Below are 17,474 nucleotides of genomic sequence, written 5' to 3' on the forward strand. Positions count from 1 at the left end.
TAAGAAAATCATGCACTATTTGCAAATGTGCATTAAGGTTGATTGTAGTATGTGCCTTTAATGGTAGTACTGAGGAAATGTAGATGAAATGTTTGAGGATCTGAGTTCAAGGCAAGGTTCAGCTACTTAAAGAGTATGAGTCCAGGCCAGGACTAAGTGTTCTCTAAAACAATAAGATACAGTATTATTTTCCAATGTGCTTTTCTGATGCCCCTTTATATTCATATCTGCAAACTGAGATTAATTTATTTGTTCCATATGTTGGCAGCTATTCATTTTTTGAATCTCTGTTTAGATATCAATTGTCCAGAGCAACTATTGAAAATATTTGGCTTTTTCAATATTTCACATTTTAATGAGATTCATCTATTTGTTATAAATTCTGATGTACTTGTTTCTTTTACTATGAGGCTATTTTCTTCATTTGAGGAAGTCCTACTTGTCTATTTTTGTTTTGGTGTCTTTGTTTTTTAAGTCAGATTCGAAAATATTTCAGGTCATATAAATGCCATAGAGATTTCCCTTTAAGACAAGTTGAGTGGTTATAGAGTTTCATGGCATACATCAGAATATCTAATCTGTTTTAAGGTGACCTTTGTGCACATTATAAGAAACAAATTTAATGCTCCTACATGTAAGTAACTGGTTTTTAAGGGGCACTATCTAAGTAGGCTGTCCTTTATTCATTGTGTATTTATGATGGCTTCATCAAAAGCAAATTGGCATTAACCTTGTGCAATTTTATGTCCATGCTTTCTGTCTTCTTTCCCTGGGAAAAACATCCATTTTCATAGCAACAGGATGCTAATTTGTTGTTGTTGTTTGGTTGGTTGTTTGTTTGTTTTGGAGACAGGGTTTCTCTGTATTGCTTTGGAGCCTGTCCTGGAACTAGCTCTGTAGACCAGGCTGGCCTCGAACTCACAGAGATCGGCCTGCTTCTGCCTCCCGAGTGCTGGGATTAAAGGTGTGCACCACTAATGCCTGGCTCAGGATGCTAATTTGATTATAACTTTTTATTTTGTTCTTTGAAGACAGATAGTGTGATGCCTCCTGTTTTGTTCTTCTTGCTCATATTTGTTTGGGTTCTTTGTGATGTTTTATGCTCCCATGTGAACTTAAAAATTGTTCTTCTACATCTATGAAAAAATAGCATTAAAATTTTAATTGTTTCTACCAAATCTGTGGTTCCCACTGGGTAGCATGAAATTCTCGTATTTGTACTGACTGTGTATTAAAGTAACCTGTGTTTTTCCAGCTAAGGGCTTCAAATTTTGCCCTGCTCACTATCATATTCCAACCCTTTCAGTTTACCAGTTTCCTATGACTGTTAGAACAAACTTTAAATATAGCAACAACAGAAATTTGTTTCCTTAATAAGCAGAGTAGTAAGCAAAACTAGAAAAAAGGAATACTGCTGTTTTATCAAGAATTTGGATCACACAAAATATAATCTTATTTCAGTTGGTGATAAATTGATTCAATTATATTACAAATTACTTTGGTATTGTCTAAGAAATCTGAAAGTGTACATGATGTATAGTTCTAGAGTTCAAGAATCTTATGTGGTTTTACTGGGACAAAGGATTTCTATTTTCGTTTCCACAGAAAATAAAAAGCTGTGGATTCCTTCCAGACTAATGTGGTTTGATCGAGCCAGACCCCCAAAAACAGAGGACCAGGTGATCCTACATTCAAAACAGCTGAACAAAGCAGCCTTACAGACTACAGCCAGGATTTCTGTCTTCTTAGGATCCCCATGACAGCACCCCCTATCAGCAGGAAGTAATTTGGAAAGAACGACACCCAAATTCCCAAATATTGTTTATAAATGTTTGTTTTCATTTAAGTGGGCTTGGTTTTAAATGGTTAATGACCACAAACAATTCTTTTTAAAGGTAAAAAGGGGATTATGGTATAGATATGAATACTTTGTTTTGGAATGGATTTTCATTTATTAATACAAATTTAAGGTCAATTTTGTGATATGTATATTTTTCCTTTTGTTTAGGTATTGTGTTTATATAGCTCATTTAGAAATGTAATATATAATGTAGTACAGATTATAGATAATTACCTATAATAGTCAAAGCTTAGAGTTAAGTTAGTTAGGTTTTTTAAGATACACAGAGATAAATAGGCATTCTTCAAACCTTTCAAAGACCTACAGAATATGGCATTTAAAATGGTTTAGGGTTTTTCTTGACAGTGAGACATAAATGCTCCTGGCAACACCACCTGAGTCAGAAAGGAAGATGAAGATGAACATTGAAGAAACTCGTTATGGAGTTTACTTTTAATATGGCAAGACTAGCCATTTGGACAAGATACTGCTCTTGACTGTTTGACTTTATGCTATATAAACTGGACATGCAAGACCCACAGAAAAGTGACTGCTGATTCAAGATGGACATTGCTACAGAGTTCCTGCTTTATGGAAGAGTCTGCCAGACAGTCTGTAGGACACAGAGAAAAATGACTGACAAGCTGCCAATACAAGAAGACAGTTTAAAATTTCCTACTTTGCTGAAGAGTCTGCTAGACACACTATGGCCTATGGGCTGAAGATGAAAGATTACAGAAAAACTTCAGGTGACTGACAAAGACAAGATGTCTCTGTCATTTGTAGAGTTTATATACTATCCTTCTGTCGTCTTTGAAGGAGTTGAAGACAGATAGTAATGACTATAGTTTTCCTTAGTTAGGATTAAAGATAAATTACATAGACTTTAGACACACAAAGATAAAATAGATGATGAGATATTTTCTTAATTCTTGCTAAATGTTTATGGACTAAATATTGTTAACTATGATTCTTACTTGATAACTGTTGTATAATATATTTTGCTATGTTAAGGTTAAAACCCTTCTTTTTATTTATACAGAAAAGAGGAGATGATGGGAGATGCCATTATGTATATATGCTTCTCATACTGGTTATTGAATAAAGCACTGTTGGCCAACAGGAAAGCAAGATAGAAGGGACTAGGAGACAAAGAGAAAAGAGGAAGTAGTAAGGAGGAGCCAAGATGGAGAGTTGGGAGAAAGCAGTATGCTGGCCAGCTCCCCGGTAAGAGAAATACATAGATCAGCAGAAATGGGTTAATAATTAAGGCAGAGCTAGCCAATAAAAACCAAGTAACCGGGCCAACAGAATTATATCTAATACAGAGTCTCAATGTGTTATTTGGGGCTGGCTCGGTGGCGGGACAAGACCGGGCAGCGGGCAGAAAAATCCTACACCTTACAGTCACAGTATTAACAAGTACTTCTAGAAACCCCAGAGAAAGATCAATTTTCTTGTATTTTTTTAAGGTCCAGAAGCCATCTACATTCTTTAGCTCACAGCCTCTTCCTCTCTCTCTTCAAAACCAGGAGGGTATTACTTTCAAATCAAATGATATTCTGTTGAATCTTATAGGATGAGCTGATGAGATGGTTCAGTTGATTTAAAAAAAAAAAAAATCTTGCGATGCAAAGCCAATAACCTGAGTTTGTTTCCCAGAGCCCACAGTGGAAGAAGTTCAAAATACTAGTCTGTTAGCTGTGTATAGGTCTCATTCTCCAAGAGAACTACTTTAGTAAAGAGAAAACAATCAAAAATTGAACTGAAACTGGCAATGGAATTAAATAGAGGTTGAAGACACACATATTAAAATGTGTTAATTGAATAAAGATGATAATCAGACAACAAAAACATGCCTACCAGTCATTTGAACCATTTTCATCCTGTTTATGTTAATACAAAAATGTGATTATAAGGACAATTAATGATATTATTAGAAAGCAATGAATGTTTCTGGCACTGTTTGAGCGATGTCAGTTGATTTGTTCTAAGTAGATGTCATGGTTGATTGCTAAGAAATGATGAGAGCTTTCCATTACTAAGACATCTCAGGGGAGTCAATAGATAAGTTTCCTTTACTTTTTTTATTCCCAGTGCAAACATAAGAAGATCTGAAAATGACTCTAAGAAAGATGTGGAAATAATAAATGAAATTATGGAGACCTTGGTCATTTGTCATCTTCTACATTTTGTGCACTGATCAATATAAAATTACACATCCCTTTTTTAAAAAAAATCTCATAATAATGATTCAACTTTTATTGTCAGGCTACAGCAAGAGCCTTTTGTGCATTTTCTGTTTATTCTTCATGTGTACCATGCAGAGCAATATTTACTTTTAATGTTACTATTCTAAAATTAAATTTACTAGGCCTTAGAGTGCTAACTCACAGGGCAAAAAAAGAATTGAAACTCCAGCCCCTTAGTCTCCAGGTTTCCTCCTTTGAAAGAAAACCAAATTCTATAACTCTCTACTGATAAGAGGTTAAGGTGTTAAAAGCAATGGGTCCAATGTGGCTGTGTGTGTGATAAACAAAACACAGGCAAGACATTTAAGAGGTAACAAACTCTTTCTTGCTTCATGACACAGACACACTTTTTCCTCTCTGTGACCTATTTTGCTTCTCTGTGAGTTAGATCTGTTTCCCGTTCACTGACTCACACTCCAGTAATGCCAACTGCTTGCACTTTTTGGACCCCCTTCTTCCTGCTCCCTCCATCCCACTGGACAGCCCACATTCTCCTTCATTCTATACCCATGTTCTACATTCCACTAAGTAGACAACACCAGGGGCAAATCATAATTTTATCTGCAAACTATCAGATGATAGGCTCTAATGATTTGTCATGTGACTTGCTACTGGAAACAGCCACAGCTCCATCTCTAAAGTGCTGAGTGCACTCTACCACACAGAAAAGAAATTCTATTTACTAAAATATCTTTGAAGAAGTGTTTCATTTTGTACAAAGGAAACATTCCACTGACATAAGATTAAAAAAAAAAAAAAAGACTGAATAGAACTCCTTTTCTGTTGGTAAGGTCTTTAAAAATGCTTGGGATATTAATAGAATATAGATGATATAGAATTGGCTCAAAACTTTAGAATAGCTTTGCATTCTGGAATTAACTGTAGAGAGCAGACAAAACCCAAGAAAGGTTCCCTGGAGTGAACCTGCATAGAGTAATTTAACACTCACAAATCTCTTTAGTCCTGAATCTGCCACAAAATGAATTGTTTATCTGACTTTGAAAATTTATTTCATGACACTCCTCCTGGCATGAAAGTAACAGGCAGTCTTTTAAAGTTAAATGCTGAAGTACAGAAAGCTGTTATATAGAAGATATAACATTTTGTGACCAGATGAAAGGCAATATCTTCCTTCAGTTGAGTTATATGACATGATTTAGGACTGTTAAAAGAACCAAAGTTTCCCCACAATCAGGAAATTGTGTCTTTCCCACAGTCCATCAGACACTCACTTGGCTGTAGCTAATGGAAGATACTGATAGAACGACATGAAGGTGTCGTTGGGGTGCCATTCTACTTAAAGTTGCCCCAAACAGACATTGTGAGATTTCTGAGGGAGGCATAACTATCAGGCTGGAAGCAGGCAAGATAATAGTGCAGAACATAACAACACAGGAGAGAATTTTACAACCTAGTGACTCTGAGATGGGTCTCAGTGGGCCACTGGTGTCCTTGATGCTCACAGATGTACTGGGATCCATTCTCATTACCACTGAAAGCCTGGCTGTTGCCAAAGAATGAAAAGGATGGAAATAACATACATTCCTATTATATGAAGAATTTGTTCAAGAAAAGAAATATGGAGAGGCATATAAAAATGCTTATGTCTTAATAAAAATGTTGGATTAAAAGCAGAACAGGTCTACCTGACTCCATCATTCTAGAATCTAAGGCAGAGAATGTATCTACAGGCTGAAGCATGTGGGGAAAATTACATCCACAGCTTTTAAAATGCATATGGCCTATTGGTACCTTGGTTTCAGACCTCTGAACTTAAGATGAGAGGGAAAAACTCCTGTTGCTTCAACCTAGGTTATGTGTGGCACTTTGTTACAGTAGCTCCTAACACACATGCCCGTTATGCTCTCAGCTTTCATCTTCATACCATTCTCTTCAGTCATCACAAGATTTCCCCAACTGTTCTTGGCAACATGTTCTGTCACATCCATAAAATAAAAAGAAGGCATCTTCTTTCATTGTGCTTCCTATTTCAGGAAGAAACAAGTCCCAGTAGGAAAACTCAGGTTTAGGTTTCAGGAAACTTTGTCTTCATTCCCATCAGTCGAGAGGCCATGTGACCATTCTCTAGCTGAATAGGAGACAGCCAGCAACTTGAGTGAGTGCCATCCACCATAGGAGGAAAGCATAGCCTTCAAAGTAGCACTTAGACAGGCAAGAAATGCCATGTGCCTTGACACATAAAGGCTTTAGATTAGTAATGGCAGCTTAAAACCTCAATCACATTCTATTTTAGTATTTTAAAAACACACTAAGTATAATTAAATTTTGTCTTTTAATAGTAGCCAGTTAACATCTATTTGACCATCAACTGTATGCTACTCAGTATAATAGCACTCAGTATGAACTCTCTTTCTTATTTTAATGTGTTTTGTTTTATATATATATATATATATATATATATATATATATAATTTTTAAAAAATATTTAAAACAAGCTTGTTTCACGTGTCAATCACAGTTCCTGCACCCTCCTGTCCTCCCCTGTTCCCCCAACAACCCCCCTTCCCATCCTCTTTCTGCTCCCCAGGGAGGGTGAGGTCTTTCAAGAGAGAGAGACTCAAACCAGAAATATTTTAATGTTTTTATTATTTTGTGTATACTGAAACTTGTCCGCCAATCTTAGCCTGTGCTGCATTCCCCACCTCTCATACCTATATATCCTAGTTTTAACAAGCATTATACAGTGTCAGTACTGCTAAGGCTAACATGCATGACACAGCAGATAAACCCAAAGCACAGAATATTAGAATATCATGCAATGTCATAAAACTAAGAAATAATAAAACTAAGAACTACTCTTAAGAAGTTTAAAAGAAAAACAGTCATATAATTTATAAAACTTGAACTAGAAAAATAATTTTAACAATCATGTTTCTGTTTATAAGCACTGTGTCAAAGTTGAAATTTTCATAAAATAAGTGCACTCATTTTTCTAAACAGCTTTTAACATAGAAAGTCATGGAAATGCTTCAACAATACATAGAAGGTTTACATTCCTCAGGAAATAAAAAAAACATTTCAAACAGATCCAAACAAAAATAGTTCAAAACTAAGTGCAAAATGCTTTCTATCAAAAAAAGTATTATTTCAAGAGAATAGAGTATCCATGCACTTTTTAATTGAATCCATTGTTAGAACTCCAATGTAATCACATGGACTCACATTGAATGACAATGGCCCTCATAAGCTCATATATTTTCATTTTAGGCTTCAGTTGGTAAACTGTTTGAAAAGGATTAGGGGGTGTGGCTTTGTTGGAGTAGGTGTGGTTTCCTTGGGAAAAAATGTGTCACTTGGGGTTGGAGTTTGAGGTTTCAAAATTCCACACCAGATTCAGTGTCTCTTTGCTTATTGTTTGCATATCACAGTGTAAAACTCTCAGTAACTTCTCCAGCACCATGCCTGCCTGATATTCTGTTCCCCCCACTACATTAATAGCTCAACCCTCTGAAACAATAAGAAAGCCCCCAATTAAATGATTTCTTTCATAAGAATTGGCAATTTGATAAGATTAGTTAGGATGTCTTTTCACAGCAATAGAACTATAACTAAAACAGGCATACATAAATCTGGGCCACATAACTTACTGTTTGAAAAGGTCATTGTCTCCACCTGTCAAGAAGAAATAATAATGTGTAGTTTATATTGGTGGTTTAAGGATAAAAAAGATTTACAGATGTCAGACACCTAGTAGGTTATGTATTGCAGACCAGGCATCAATCACTAATAACCTTAATTCTTATTCCATGTAGAATTTATTGCCTTAGTTATCATGTCTGGACACTGACACTAAAAAAATAACATCATAAGAACATTTTTAAAGATATCTACATTGATTAGATTTAGGCATATCATGAATAATGTTGAGATTCAAACTGGAAAAAACAAACAAACAAAAAAAAAAAACAATCCAAGCAAGCGTTTGCATATGTATTGGTACAGCTTCAACAAAATATCATCTTTGCCAAATGACTATACTTTCAGAGTAACCAAAGCTACTGCTCTTTACACTTTAACTTACACCAATTACCATAGTAATGGAGCTTTAGCCTGTGAAAGATAGCAAGTCATGATTTAGTTAGTTTTTATTTGACCTCATTAATATCAAGTAATATAACCATTCTTGTCAAAACTCCAGCTATAGGTTATGTGATTTGGTCATTTGAATTTTTGATGGTTTCTTTTTATTTCAAATTGATTCTTTCTAAGTACTCTAAATTTATCTCTATATAAGATTAAAACTTGTTCTGTTATGATGATTTTGAACTTAAGGATTTGGTAGTACCCAAACTAAATTCTTTCTTATACAAATAATGTGTGTACAGTCACATATATTTCTATGCAAGATGCTTCATGGTCTGATATATAGTGAACATTCCGTAGGAATTAGCCATTGCCATGCTATTGAAAGCTGTGATTACTTGTGATTTTGTAATTTTTAATGACAAGAAATAGGAAGCATAAAGTTCTACATAAGTCCCTTACTCAGAGACTGTTGCTGTGTTTCTCTTTTACACAAATGTGACAAAATACATAATAAGAACTACCAAGAAAAGAGTTTCATTATAACTCATAATTACAGCGGCCCCTCTCAGTGATAGCTGGCTCCATTTCATTTCAACCTGTAGCAAGGCAGAAACAGCAACATGGAAGAAAGCTACACACCTCATGGAAACCAGAAAATAAGAAGAGTTCTGCAACAAGATAAATCTTCAAGGACATACAGTTAATGACAATTAATCTAAACGACAATTAATCTAAACAAGTTCCATATCTTCATAGCCCTTTCAGCTATGAATTTATTCATCATTACACATTAATGAAGTAAGCCTCCTGTTATCCAGGGAAGTCTCAACTTCAGTAGCTGGGAAACAGGCCATTCATACATGGACCTTTCTGAACATTGCATATCCAAAACAAAACAGAAATTATAATTTCTAGAATTAGTCACTTTATAGTTATCTCAGTTATCAAATTATTGACATTCTGTGACTTTTATTATAGGTCACCACTATTTTGTTCCCTTATTTATTATTGAAGGCATCATATTATACCTGCTTTATAAATTAAACTAGGTTGAAGATACAGAGGTATAGAAAATGAGGTATATGTAGGGTTAGGAGCTGTCCATGATTTCAGATATCCACTGGGAATCTTGAAATTCAAGTCCTACAAATAAGAGGAGACTGATGTGCTGTACAGAAAAACATCTGATCACTATAGCAAGCTCTCTGCACAGCACTGTAATTTTTAAAATTATGTCCTAGTTTGTTGTTGAGACCACTTGCTGCTTTACAATGCAAACCACTTTCTGTTTTCTAAGAGCTTTGCAATCTTTCCGGTAGACTTCCCTTCCAGATGTCTCATGATGCTGTGTCATGACTATTTTCTCACTAAGGTTCTTAAAATCTGCTTGTTAAAGCAAACTTCAGACTACTACACTGTGTCTTCCTTTCTGAAGTTCTTACAAAGTAACACATGGGGAAGCTTTCCACCCAGTTATGTATGTTATACTTGGACCTGAAGTATCAGTTCGACAGTCTTTTCACAAACAAAATCAGCCCAGAGAGTGGAGATGTTATGAGATGCTTTTTGCTCGGCTAAAGGGATATTTTTGCAGATGTTGTGTAGTTGTGTTGTCCTTTCCTAGTTTGGACCAATTGTTAATTTCTGCAATGACTTATTTCTACTCCCAGCATACAACTATCCTCCTAGAAGTTCTGTCTTCTTAGTTTTATTCATGAAAATATACCTCAAACAATAATTTGCTTATTTCTTTGTAGCATACACTCTTGACAAGCTTATAAAATTTCAAATCCCAAATACAAGTACGTATTTGTTGTTGGTGTTGGTGTTTTATTTTTGAGAAAGGATTTTTCTGAGTAACAGCTCTGGCTGTCCCGGAAGTCCCTTTGTAGACCAGGCTGACCTTGAACTCTCAGACATACATGAGGTTGTATTTATTTTTAATAATTTGCCACTTTAAAAACAATTTATTTTGTTTTTGAGATTGTAATTATATAATTTCTCCTTTCCCTTCTCTCCTTCCAACTCTCCCATGTACATATTTTGCTCTCTTTCAACTTTCTGACCTCTTTTTTCATCAATTGCTGTTACATACATACACATACACACATACATTATGTACATATGTACATATTATATATAAGCATTTGGAATATATATGTATCTCTAAATATAATCTACACAGTCTATATAATATTGCATGTACATATATCTTTTCTCCATCCACTTTGGAGTAATTCCTAATTACATTCTAAATATTTGTCCTTATACCCACAGATAAGTGTAGCCTATACACCTCATCAAGGAAACTTCTTTACAACTGATGACCATTACAGAAAATACACCCAATCAAAATCCAGACTTATGGAGCCCAGTTTCAATGGCTACATCTACAAAACAACTTCCCACATAAGTCTCAAAGGAACTGCAGAAGATGGGGCAGAGAGATTGTAAGAGCCTAGAGATGAAGGAGTTTGTTGTGAGATAGTGAAGGAATGTCAGAAACCACTCCTACTAAGTCTCACCATCATGATTGTCTAAACATAAACCGAACAAGGAAAACAAGTTTTACCTTTAAATCTCCTCTTTGAATCCTGCACACCAAAAAAGAAATGTTAGTTATATTTATAAGATTATTCTTATGTAATAACTTAAAATTCATACTAATAGTATACAGTTTTCATTCCTTTTTGTTATTATTTCAGTTTTTAGAATTACAAAGTACTTAATACAGGTTTTTTCCCCTTATAGCCTTGTCCTTTAGAAGCTTTCACTAATAACCTTGATTCTGAGCTGATTAATGATCAGAAAATGCAAATATAATATGTAATTCTCAAAGCTACAGCATATCAGAAGTTACTCCAAATCTTATACCAAGGTGCCCCTCTCTTGCGCTACTGATGAGCACTGGTGATAGAGCCCCAGAAATAGAATTGACCCTTTGAGAATTACTATTCCAGAGAAGCAAATGTTCTTCCTTTACTAAGATAGGCTATGCCACACAGGATATATCATTTCCATATCTTGGGCAATTGTCTAGTAGCCAATTCCATCAGGGTACCCAAATATTTGTGTCTGAGGACTTTCTTTCTTCTCAAGCCTTTTTTATTGAAACACTGCAAACACAATCTTTGCAGCCATTTTATTCCCCTTCCCTAATCTTCAGAAGGAATTTTAATTTCCAATATAATTAACCATGTGATAGCAGCAAAAATGAGAAGTGGTTAGCCAGCTTGCGTAAACATCTCCTTTGATATTTCTTTTGAAAAACATAACATTTCCTGAAAAACAGAAGTATTATTATTCATCTGCTTCTATATCAATGAATAATAAGCAGTCACTAAAACATGACAACTCATGCCCAAGTCTTGAGTCCAAGAGCGACATCTTTGTTACTACAAAGTATGCAAAATCATTCTTACAAGATTTTCTTCTAGATCTGAACTTTATATATAAATTATTCTAAACCAGGTACCATTTGATTGCTTAGGGAGTCCTGGAGACTGTCCTGAATGGAGAGTGGTGTGACTGATACTGGTAAGTGAGCAAGGATATTATTAAACATCTCTCAACACACAGGACAACCTCTTGCTCACAATAAAAAATAAATATAAGGAATGCCAAGAATTAGAAACCCTACTTCATTGTAAACCATGAATGTTTGTCATTAACACATAACTGCCATGTTTTCTCCATTTTTTAAAATTAAGACTAATCATCACTCTAGATTAGTGTCCTAACTTTCAAATATCATTTTCATGATACACAGTTTGGCTGCAATTGTTAGCCTTTCATTCTAATATGCTCCTTTTCTCCCTTTCTTTTTATATATCAGAGTATACATGATTTTGGATATCCATGTCCTTATATGCAAAAAAATGCTTGCTTGCAGAAAAAAGTATGTCACTTGTTCCATGTGTATCTTGTGAGCTTTTGAATATTGAATACAAGCATGGTCTTGGAATCCAGTGCTAGAACCATCTATCTTCATCTGCTAAACAAAACTCAAGTGAAACACAGATGAGGCTAATCTGGCTGTAACTACTTCAAGTGGTCTTAATTCTCTAAAGGGAAGGTTCACAAGCTTCTGTTATTGCAGTCTACACTGATTCTCCTAACTGTGCACAAACTACTCAGTGTCCTTTCTGTTAACTGTCCTAGTGACCAAAAAGCACTCTCCTTATTGTGGATATGCTGACCTGGAAGAAATGTTTTCTCAATTGTTTCATATCTTTCTTTAAGAAGAAACCTGTTTGACATCGTTTCAACTACTGTGACTTAGTTCAGTTGAGAAGAAAACTTGGCATGCCTACCTCAAAGCTCTAAAACCTTTGTTTCAAACTCCTCTCAATGAGAAAAGTGTTTCACAGCAGTGATAATTACATGGTAGCCTCTCTTCAATGCTGTGAACAACACAATACTAAAAATGGCAGTGATGGGGCTTTCGTGACTTCATTCAGAATAAAAAGGTTTACATGAAGTCTTGGGTGTAATTCCAAAGTATCAACAGATACTGAAGTCAAATCCAAGGATCTCCTTTTCTATCAAATTCCAAGGTGGTTCCACCAAGACAGTTGTGCTTCAGACATGTGCACAGCACCATACTGGGAACCTGTCACTAATTCATAATTTTAATCTTTATTTTATCTGAAAATAAAGATCAGTGCTTTGATTTCAAATAATGTGCAACTACATTGAACTGGCTTAAACTACAAAGAAAGTTAATTTTCTAACAGGAACCGTAATTGAGAAGCCTTTAATGGTAGCACTATTACATTGCAAAACACATGGTCCTTTCCAAGGAAAGGATTCTTTTCCATGCTGACACTTAAAGCCTGGAGTTGAGGCATATTAGACAAGATCTATCATGTAGATCCATCCATCCTTGGCCCAAAATGACCCTTCATATTGTTGCTAAAAATTATGAAGCTGCCAGGTCTAGTTATAAATGTGTTTACTTATCCCCATTTCTCAAATTTATCTTGAACTATAAGATCATTTTAACTAACATATTAGTGCCTGGATATGCATGCAAGCATACACACACACACACACACACACACACACACACACACACACACACACACACACATCCATCCTCCTTCTTTAAAGATGACTGTTCCCTAATGCTAGTAATTCCTAGGTTAGGTCCTGGGTATAAAGTAGAAGTGAGATGGTCTCTGCCCTAAGAAACTTCAAAGTCCAGCTTCAATGGCTTTCTAAGCTTCCCTAGCCCCTACCTATACCCTTTCTCCTCAGACCAACTTATTCTTGTCCCCACTCCTGAAAATATGTTATACTGTGCATATGTATATAAATAGAAAAATGTAACAAGGATAACATAACATTACTTAAGTCAAATGATGTGAAAGGGAAATGAGGTAGTGTAATTAGGGACTTTCTAATTTGGATCAGTGTCCACTTACTTGGTTTTATTATGATAATCTCCATGTGAAATGTGAAGAACATGAAGTATTAAAGATGTCACAAACTTAAATGTGTCATAAGAAAAATTACATTGTATTGTATTCAAGTCTCAAAATTATTTGATGTTGTCTTGAAAATCAATGACATTGTGAGGCACTGCATTTGAAAAAGGTGTTCTTCCTTTGAGTTAGTTAGCTGTTATTTTTTTAACCTAATAACAAACATATTTTTGGGCTCTAAAAACCTAAATCAAATGTCATCCTTTGAGTAAATACTGTGATGGGTGTGGAATTGATTTATAGCTCCATTTGTACTATTTGCTTTACTGATGGTCTTTTCTCTTTCAATCCTGCATGGTAAAGTGCTGTCAAAGAAAACAAATGACTGGGGCTATGTGTTTTGTGTCAGTGTGGGGCTTATCTGGAATCCTTCATGTTCTTCCCTTGTGCACATCTAGCGACTTCCTTTCAAGGTTGGAGAAAGGATAAACACACATTACTGGGAAAAGTAGGAACAATCAAGTAAGGATTTTATTGCTGTTTCCTTTGGAGGCGCTGAGTTAAAACCCAAATTCTCCCCATTCTTCCCTGCCTCCCTGATGAAAAGGATCCGAGAACTCAGCAGTTTCCTATGAAGAGGACCATCTTCAGATCCTGACTGAGCTGGGATGTTGAACTAGAGCTGTAACAGATACATTCCCATTTTTAAGCCTTCTATTTTATATTATGGCAATATCCAAAGCTGAAACAGTTTAGTTTGCATTACTAAAACAACACTACATATAAATTCCATTCTTAGAGCACAAATTCTTTTATGAACCTGCACCATGGAGGAAGCCAATGAAGAACACTGGATAACCTTTATACACTGGGCTCCTTCAGTTCTATGACCTAACAATGATCTGAAAGAAAGTTACGCCAAATACTCCTGCTGACTTTACAATAACTTCCCAATGTTATATCCCTTAAGATGGCTTGCAGGTTAAGCCCACATTGTAAAAAATAGTCCATGTCCCATGTCTTTATCCATCTCTCAATCTCAGGTGTTTGAGTGGCTGTAGTGACTGGGAAACTTCAGATAGCAGAGGAAAGGGAAGTTCTGCCATACTAAAACATGTACAACTTCTTGTGACCCCAAGTATGGCTAGGCTAGGGAACTCAACACATGGGAAGGTAAAAACCTACAGCCAAATTATCTGCTCCAATTGCTCATTTGAATAATATTGACTGACTTCCACAATCTAAATAGTTGTGTCCTTTTAAAATTCGTATGTTGAAATTCAATCACAGATGTAATGATATCAGGAAATGAGTGCTTGAATGAACATAGTTGGCTCACATAAGAAGATGTTATTGCAGGGAAACCAAAGTGACCCAGTTTGCCTCTATTCATCTTTCACAACAAGAAGACTCATCCATCAACCAGAAAATTGACCCTCAGCAAATATTGAATCTGTTCACACCTTGAATTTAGAATTTCCGGTTTCCAGAATTAAGGGAACACATTTTTAAAGAATTCATTTGTGGTACTGTGTTATAGAAAACCAAAAAGTTAAGGAAAACTAAAGTATTCAAAAAATCCATAACCACTTCCAAGCATTAATAAGCAAAATATAAAGACATACAAATGTTGATTATTGGTAGTAAAAGTATTTATAACTCCAGTTTCAGATATGACACACTCCCCTGACACCTTTGTACACCAAGCATACATGTAGGCAAAACACTGATACAATATAGGAAGCCAGTGGCTCCCCCCTGATTTTCTGATGGCCTTTGGTAAGTAATATCATAATCCTTGAGAAATAAAATTGTACTGATCTACAGTAACATATGTAAGGCACTTAATCAAGAATCCAGCATATAGTGAATTCTCATCATGGGTAGTGAAACTCTGCCCTTTGGATGTTTACTAAAGGATAGCTTGCTTACATATGAAAATTAGAAGTGCTTTACAAGAAAAAAGTCTGTTTTCTAAACACATGACAGTTTCAGTTTCTGGTGATGGTGGCACCTGGATACAAAGAGACAGAAAGGCATTTTGTCTCCTTCTCCAGTCAAAATATCCACTTTGCCAGGTAGCATCATAGACTACAACAGGCTGTAGACAGTGGGATGGAGGAAAATCTGAAATCCTAGTTCAGTTACAGACTAGCATTTTGAACTGTAGTTAGTCTAGAATCCTGTACTCAGAAGAGATTTTAAATAAAAAAACAATTTGGTTTTAAAGTAAATCATTAAATGATCTGCTAGGGGTTAGCAGAGTTATATAAATAGGTAACTGCATGTGCATGCTATGTACACAGCATGTTTTAGCTGAGACAACAGAAGACTGACTTTGTCTCTTGGAATTTCTCACTCTCACAGAGTTCCTCCCCTGGGAAATTTCAGTCACTCCCAGACCAAGAAAGCAATTAGCTGAAATAAATACAAACCACATAAGTTCTCAAAAAAAAAAAAAAAAAAAAAAAAAAAAGAAGAATTCATAAAAATGGGTCTGTCCAAGTTTTATTTTATGCAACAATTCTATTTTTAAAAGAAACTGTATTAAGGGCCAGGGATTAGAAAACTATAATAAACAGGTTTTTAAAAAGGAAAGATTAGAGTTTTACCACATGCAAAGATCTTCTCTTTGCACAGCAGAGACAGCTGGGTAGCTTCTCTCCACCTCACTGAAGGGCATGATGGGAGGCATCAGGCCAGCTGCCAAGAGGAAGCTGTGGGTGGTGTTTTTGCTGGGTAATTCTTCTTGGTTACTGAATGTCATATGATAGGTTATTTTCTAGGGCTCACTCAGAAGACTTTGAAGTTATGAGTCTACCCATAGATCCATCCCCATCATATTCCCTAGGCCTTGGGCCTCAAAACCTTCCCCTTAAGGTATACAAAGACACTACAAGGACATACACACACACACACACACACACACACACACACACACACACACACACACAGAGAGAGAGAGAGAGAGAGAGAGAGAGAGAGAGAGAGAGAGAGAGAGAGAGAGAGAGAGAGTTTTTTTTGGTGAGGAATTAGTGCAAGGAGCACACTTTTGAAGCTTCAAAGAGACCTCCAGGGCAAGTCAAGCATTCCTGTAGTTTAGCCCAGTCTTCTTTGCTGGATTAGTTTAAATCTTGCTATCTCACATCAGAAATCTCACTGTCATACACCACGCTGATAATTTGCAAAGGCTGAAAATGTCCATGGAGTCTTCCTGGACATGAAAACTAAATGTAAATATGAAAGGGTCTTTGGAAAAATCTAAGAGACTTTAACCTGCTGAGGTGGGAGCAGAGATCTGAAATCTGAAAGCAAAAAACCTCAGAGATCCCTCAGGAGAAATGAAGCTGTTGTGATGAACTCCATAACACTGGCACCCTCCCTAAGGTGCCACACTTGCCTCTGGATCCAGGCTTTCCAAGTTAGTGCATGCCTTAGTTGTTGCCCAACCTGTTCCTCTTTGTCTTTTCTCTCCCCAAGGATTAGGATTTCTCTTACCTTTAGCTGCATCATAGTTCACCTTCCTCTTGTTCATAGATGCCTCCAACCAACCAGGAGAGCTGTGTTCACCCAAAGTCTGGATTTGTAGACTTGTACTACAAGGAAGGTAAAAATTTGTCCTTTCATTAGAAGCAGCAAAGCACTTAGTATTTCTATGTGAAGGAAGGGGAGTTTAAGACTTAAAATCACATCACAAAAGTTGTTTCTCATTTGAACTAATCATAAAAAAAGCAGATCTTGATGAAGTCAAACGAGTAGTCAAAAAGAGCCTAAGATTTATTTCTTCTGCCTCTCCTTAGCACGCACAGAAAAGCAGCCAAGTTGTTTCAAACTGTCAGCCAGCTTGTCTTGACATCAAGTCTAGACTTCTAACTTTCCCAAGCTCTTTGCTTTCTTTTAGATTTCCTG

Source organism: Phodopus roborovskii, unplaced genomic scaffold (genome assembly GCF_943737965.1).
Source record: "Phodopus roborovskii unplaced genomic scaffold, PHOROB, whole genome shotgun sequence".
In the NCBI taxonomy this organism is placed as follows: domain Eukaryota; kingdom Metazoa; phylum Chordata; class Mammalia; order Rodentia; family Cricetidae; genus Phodopus; species Phodopus roborovskii.